This window comes from Arachis duranensis, chromosome 8 (assembly GCF_000817695.3).
Source record: "Arachis duranensis cultivar V14167 chromosome 8, aradu.V14167.gnm2.J7QH, whole genome shotgun sequence".
Classification (NCBI taxonomy): domain Eukaryota; kingdom Viridiplantae; phylum Streptophyta; class Magnoliopsida; order Fabales; family Fabaceae; genus Arachis; species Arachis duranensis.
In genome coordinates, this window is record NC_029779.3 from 27,444,727 (window position 1) to 27,451,842 (window position 7,116).

The 7,116-nt window shown below is 32.4% G+C and overlaps 1 pseudogene; it reads right to left on the reverse strand.

Moving 5' to 3' along the window:
• Positions 1-3,854: 3,854 nt before the first annotated feature.
• The window catches only part of LOC107461694 (uncharacterized), a 7,009-nt pseudogene continuing 3,747 nt past the window's right edge, over positions 3,855-7,116 (reverse strand).

The window sequence follows — 7,116 nt, forward strand, 5'->3', positions numbered from 1 at the left end:
ATAATAATTATTTTTTAGAGTAAATTACTAAAATAAAATATTTAACTTCAAAAATGATCAAAATATAATTTTTACAGTTTGAATACGAAAATACAATTTTTTACAAAATTATATAAACTACGGATAAAATTCTACGAATTTTAAATACACATAAATTGTTACGAGGATTCCACAGTTTACGTTGAACAAATATTTAACTAAAAATCGTAGAAAGAGTTCCACAATTTTTATGTGGATAGAAAATAAGTATAAATCGTAGAAGAAAAGTAAGATAATTATTGGTCAAATTAGCTGCTCTTCTCTAATGTTTTTTATATGTATCATTAAGTGGGTTAGTTATCAGTGTTATCAGCTTAATTTTCTTTTTTTTTTTTAATTAATAAGCCATTTGAACAGAGAGAGCATGAATTGGCTAGCCACCCACTGATTTTGAATAAATATAAAAGAAATGGTCCCAAGATTTGGACAAAGCAATTATAATATAATATTATATGAATCAATCTTGACTGGAATATTCTTGGTGCAACATACATGGATACACTTAGACACCAGGGTACATTAAATTATAAGCACTATTTAATTTTACTTAAAATTTTAATTAAATCTTGTGTGTTAGGGTATAATTAGAATTAATTAGATTAATTAGCATTATTTAATATAAGTTAAATATATATGAACATTTTTTCTTAAAAAAAATAATTTATTCTCTTCAAAAAGAATATTATGAATACTAATTGATCTAATTGATTCTAATTATCCTAACATTGTAAATAAAAAATTCACTAAAAATTGTATAATCTCATCATATATAATTGATCCGTTACTCAATATGAATTATAGTTTGACCTTAATTATTATTTATTCTTTGTTTGTAACTGATATCTTCATTATCAATTTAATGACCATCGTTTCTATTTTAACGACCAAACAGTCATAATATGAATATCATTCATCCATTTTATACCTGTAAATAAATTTTTTATATCTAAAGACGAAGAGTATATATATAATAAGTTCTAATATCTGATTTATTTTAATTTACTATTTTCATATATTTTTTATACTTAAGTGTCAGTATTTTTTTAATTGTAGGTACCCATTTTTTATATTCTTCTTTTTCTCGAAGTTTACATTCTCTAAATATAAAGAGACAAATTTAATTCTCTTTAAAGTAAAATATATCTCAAAGTTATTACCATACAAGAACAATAATATTAATATTTTTTGGTTTAGGTTGGCATGGAATACATGTTTTAGTTAATTTATATGTGCACAGGCTCCTATAAACTTTTATATGATTTGAGCTTCATATTTTGTAGATATACATCCCATTAGTTCAGAAATTTTTTGTTAACAAAAAATTAATCATTCATATTTTAAGATTTTCAACTCAATTAAAGTTAAAATTATGCAAGACATAACCTCAAAAATAAGCATAAACCGTTGGACCTTTCATAGTTTATGTTTATTTTTCATCCACATAGAAACTGTGAGACCCCTCCCAGTTGCTGGTCAAATACTTGCTTAATCTAAATTGTAGAACCCCAACAACAATTTATATGTATTTAAAAATTGTGGGACTCCAATGACGATTTATATAATTTTGTAGAAAATTATATTTTATATTTAAACTGTAAAAATTGTATTTCGTTAATTTTAAAATTCAAATATTTTATTTTAGTGATTTATCCTATTTTTTTTTTAATACGAACTAGGCAGCTTCGCTTTGAAAGGCATGACCACATCTCCACACATGCCTCACAGTCTACTACTTTTATTCAAAGGAAAAGTCCTAGAAATTAATATCACATATCTAATATTGCAATTAATATTTAATATAAAAAATATTTAAATTTTTTAAAATAAAATATATAATGAAAAATTCAAAATTTAAACCCAATAAAAATTCATTTTTTACTTACTTCAATTTTTTACTAAATTGTTTGACAACTTACTGTAATGTTAAATGAAATTAATTACTATAGTATTTCAAATTTCGTAATATTACTCAGTTAAAAAATGAAAACTACATCACTCTTTCATGTTTTTTCACCTATTTTTTATAGATAGATTTTTTATAGGTTTAATTATTTTATTAATTTTTATAATTTTACTAAATTTTTAATTAAGTTTTTATTTTTAATTGAGTTTTTATATTATTTTTAATTTTATAAATATGTATTTGTTAAACTTTAATTAAATTTTTAATATGAATTCTTATATATATATATATATATATATATATATTGTTTTGGGGGTCACCTGAAATCGGACTAATTGGACTTGAATGTGTGGCTCAAACATTGGAAAGAAGGGGTCTTAGGCTGGTTAGCGTCCGTAAGCCGTCCTTCGAGTTGTTTGTTTTGAAGAATGGGGGATAGTACCTGCAAAGACATTCCGATGCCTAAGTCAGCAAACAGTTTAGCAGGTTTTGAATATATTGGAACTTAAGTATACCTGATGGGTGTCAATGTATTTATAGATGATGAGCCAATAACCACCGTTGAAGCAGTTCCACTTCTGATGGTAGATAACCGTCCCTTTATCTTAGGGTTATTGAGATATCCTTTCTAGTATTGGAAGAAAGATTTACGGAGGCAGTTACTTAGATAAGTGCTAAGTGTCTGCTCATGTTGACCCCGACCTCTTTGAGGAGGTCGGATAGGCAGTGAAGACCAATCTTATGGATTGGGCCTTTTAGTTTAATTTGGGTCTAACTTATCATTTGGGTCAGGGTATGAATAATGTCTCTATTCGAATCCGACCTCGTCGTTGTGGATTGGGTTCGAGCTTGAACTCAGGGATACTTAAGTCGAGGTACCCCTTTTAATTCAGAAACCCGACGTGATTTGATTTAAAAAATCGACGTGATTTCAAATTATCAATCGTCGTGTCTTGTCAACCGTCGCGTTCGTTTGGGCTTTTCATATTTACACGTGGAGGGCAGTTACATTGGTAACGGCGCATTCTTTTAATAATTGAGTCATTTTATGATTATGTCCCTAGTGTCTTATAAATATCTTTCCCACCTCTGTCTTTCTTTTCTTTTGTCTTTGATGCTTCCTTTCTCTGTTCTTTCGTTTTCTTACTTCAATTCTTTGGTCTTTCGCTTGTTGATGCCTTATAACCTTCACCTTTCTGCCGTTGGGACTCCTCCTTTCTGTGACTAAAAAAGGTTGGTCCTCCTTGACTTGCATTATTTTTTTAGTATCTCCTTTATTTTTTCTTAATATCACTGTAAGAAAATGAAATATTTGTAACAAAAATTAGTAATTGTTACATAATAATAATGTTTTATAACAATCATATAATTTGTTACAAAATATTATGTTATTTTGTAATGACTTAATTTTTTTGTTACAAATTATATTAGTTTTTATAACAAATCGATATTTTGTTACAAAATTTTATAATATTTTGTAACAAAAGAGGAAGTTATTGCAAAAGTTCAAAATATTTTGTAACAAAATATTCATTTGTTTCAAAAATTTTAATTATTTTGTAACAAAAAATTAATTTATCACAAAATTCAATATTATTTGTAACAAATTATTTGTTTGTCACAAAATACAAGAATTTTTGTCGCAAAGCATCTGTTCAACTGATTTTTATATTAATTAATATTTTTATAAATTTTATTATAATTAGTTATTTTGTATTTTATTTTATAATTTAAATTAAAAATAATTAATTAAATTTAGTAATATGTTGATAAATAATGTTCTTAAATATTTTTAATAAAGTATATTTAGTTTTAAAATTATTCTACCTTTCAATTTTATCAAAATATCTATTTTTTTGTGACTGAAATAAATTAAACAAAGAAAAACAAAACAAATAAAACAAGGAACTGTTTAAATAAAGGGGCAGTCCTGGTTAAGACTACTCTTAAACTCCTCCCAATGTGAAAGAAGCTCCACATGCGAAAGTTGTAACTTTATCGCCATCTTTGCCATAGTATCTGCCACCGTGTTTGCATCTCTCATAATCAAACGAAAGTCAACACGCCAATTCCAATGTATGATATCTCTTATTTTGAGCGCCAATGGATCAATAAACCCAAAACCATCTTGAGTAACAAGATTAAATGCTTCCACACAATCCATCTCACAAATAACATCTCGTTGACCCACATCCCAAGCTAAGAGATATCCTCTCCAAATAGCAAACAATTCTCCTTGAAGAATACTATTACTCTCAATCATTCCCAAACACCCCTTTGCCAGCTCCCATTACAATCTCTAATAACACAAGTAAAACCAACACTATCACCCAAACCAAAATAACTAGCATCACAATTAATCTTAAAAGTACCAATGGATGGGGGATTCCAAAAACCATTTAGAGTAGAGGGAAGGGACATACGTTGTAATTCAAAAATATTCCTAAGCTCTTTTTCTGAGGTTAATGCTAGACAAATCACTTTTTCCGGAGGCCAAGTTTCATGGGGATTAAATATGTCATTATTCCTTGCTCGCCATATCCACCAAAATCCCGAAAAGAACTTGAACGGATGCTCTCTGCTATGATACAAGAACCAGTTCTTCAAATCCAAAGGATGACAAGAAATATCCAACCTATGCCAGACAAGCTGAACTTTTGGACAATCCCGAATACAATGTAAAACCGATTCCTGGCTAGAAAGACATCTTGGACACCTATCCGATGACGACATCCCTCTTCTAAAGCGAAAACTTGCAGTAGGAAGAGCCTCCTTAAGATACAACCAAGCCAAAAACTTATGCTTTTCCAGAACAAGCTGACGCCAAAGCCAAAACCAATTCTCCCGCTCCTCCCAACCAAACAGTTGCTTACACAACCACAAGTAACCATTGCCCTCCAATCAAACAGCTGCTTACACAACCACAGATAACCATTGCGTGAGTCATAGACTTTGGCAGCAGACCCACACCAATACCATCCCACTTCCGGACCTGCTTGTTCATCTGGATTGTAAGAGAGAATAATACCTTTCAGATTTTGAGATAAAGGAGAATAAAGAGTATCCAAATGCCACCTACCAACCAACCAAATATCCTGTATCTGGAGATTTGAATCAGAAATGTGAACATAATCCATCTCATTAGATAACCGTCCTTCTCTCGTCCAGCTAGAAAAAAGAATTTTGGTTCAAATCTCCAATACACCAAGCAAATCCATCCTTCAACACTTTTCAAGCCTTGCAAAGACACCTCCAAATGGGAGAGTCCTTGTTCTTAGGATAACTAAAACAGTCATATAGAGATGATCGGTACTTGGCATCCAACAATTGGACCCATAGCTTGTTTGGCTGCTGGAAAAAAGTCCAAACTAGCTTCCCAAGAAGAGCAATATTTACACAATAAGGATCTCTAATCCCCAAACCTCCATATTTTTTTGGAGTAACAAGTACCTTCCAACTAACAAGATTCAATCCTCTTCCATCAACTTGTCCTTTTCAAAGAAAATTCCTCATCATAGACTCCAATTTACTAATGATTCCTTTGGGAAAAATAGAGACCTGCATCTGGTACGTGGGAATAGCGGCGGCAACAGAATTAACCAAGCAGAGTCTACCAGCCCGATTGAGTAAACTCCCTTTCCAGCTTGCTAGCCTACTCCGAATCTTATCCAGGACACCATTAAAAGCTGGACGAGTCACTCTAGAATGGCTAAGGGTAACTCCAAGATACTTGCCCAAGTCCTGGACAAATCTGATAGAGGATACCCTAGTGAAAACCTCTTTCCTTGTTGCAGAGACATTCTTAGAGCAAAGCACTTTAGACTTCTCCACATTAATCTTCATCCCAGATGCTTTGCAAAAAGTCTCTAAAACCAACATCACATTTTGCACTTGTCTCTTTGTAGCTTTACAGAATAGAAGCAAGTCATCCGCAAACATTAAGTGGGATATTCTTGGTCCCCCCTCTAGAAATAGCAACCGGCTCCCACAAGCCCAAATCAACCTGATGACTAATAAAGCATGCCAATCGCTCCATACACAACACAAAAAGATAGGGTGACATAGGGTCTCCTTGTCTAAGACCTCGGCTAGGAGTAAAGCCATTCAGACGACTCCCATTCCAAAGAATAGATAAAGAAGAAGTAGTGACACAATTCATAATTAAATTAAGTGTAGGAATAGGGAAACCAAAGCTCTTAAGGGTATGAGCTAAATACCTCTAGTCAACTCTGTCATAAGCTTTCTCCAGATCAATCTTAAAGGCCAGTGTGCCTTTCTTTGATTTAGTCTTCTTCATAAAGTGGAGGACTTCTTGAGCAATAATGATGTTGTCCGGAGTTCCTCGTCCCGAAATAAATCCTCCTTGAAGCGGGCCAATAATCTCCGCGAGATGAGGACGAAGCCTATTAACAAGGACCTTCGTGATGATCTTGTAAACTACATTGCAGAGACTAATCGGCCTGAAATATTTCATAGATACCGGTGATTCAACCTTTGGAATGAGAACCAGTAAAGTCTCCAACATTCTCGGATCAAGAGTAACACCGGAGAATGCCTGTGATGAGCGGATAATTTATACGCTTTTTGGCATTGTTTTTAGGTAGTTTTTAGTAAGTTTAAGCTACTTTTAGGGATGTTTTCATTAGTTTTTATGTTAAATTCACATTTCTGGACTTTACTATGAGTTTGTGTGTTTTTTTGTGATTTCAGGTAAATTCTGGCTGAAATTGAGGGACTTGAGCAAAACTCTGAAAAAGGCTGACAAAAGGACTGCTGATGCTGTTGGAATCTGACCTTCCTGCACTCGAAATGGATTTTCTGGAGCTACAGAACTCCAATTGGCGCGATCTCAACGGCGTTGGAAAGTAGACATCCAGAGCTTTCCAGCAATATATAATAGTCTATGCTTTATTCGGAAATTGACGACGTAACTTGGCGTTGAACGCCAAGTACATGCTGCTGTCTGGAGTTAAACGCCAGAAAAACCTCATGATCCGGAGTTGAACGCCCAAAACACGTCATAACTTGGAGTTCAACTCCAAGAAAAGCCTCAGCTCGTGGATAGATCAAGCTCAGCCCAAGCATACACCAAGTGGGCCCCGGAAGTGGATTTATGCATCAATTACTTACTCATGTAAACCCTAGGAGCTAGTTTATTATAAATAGAACATTTA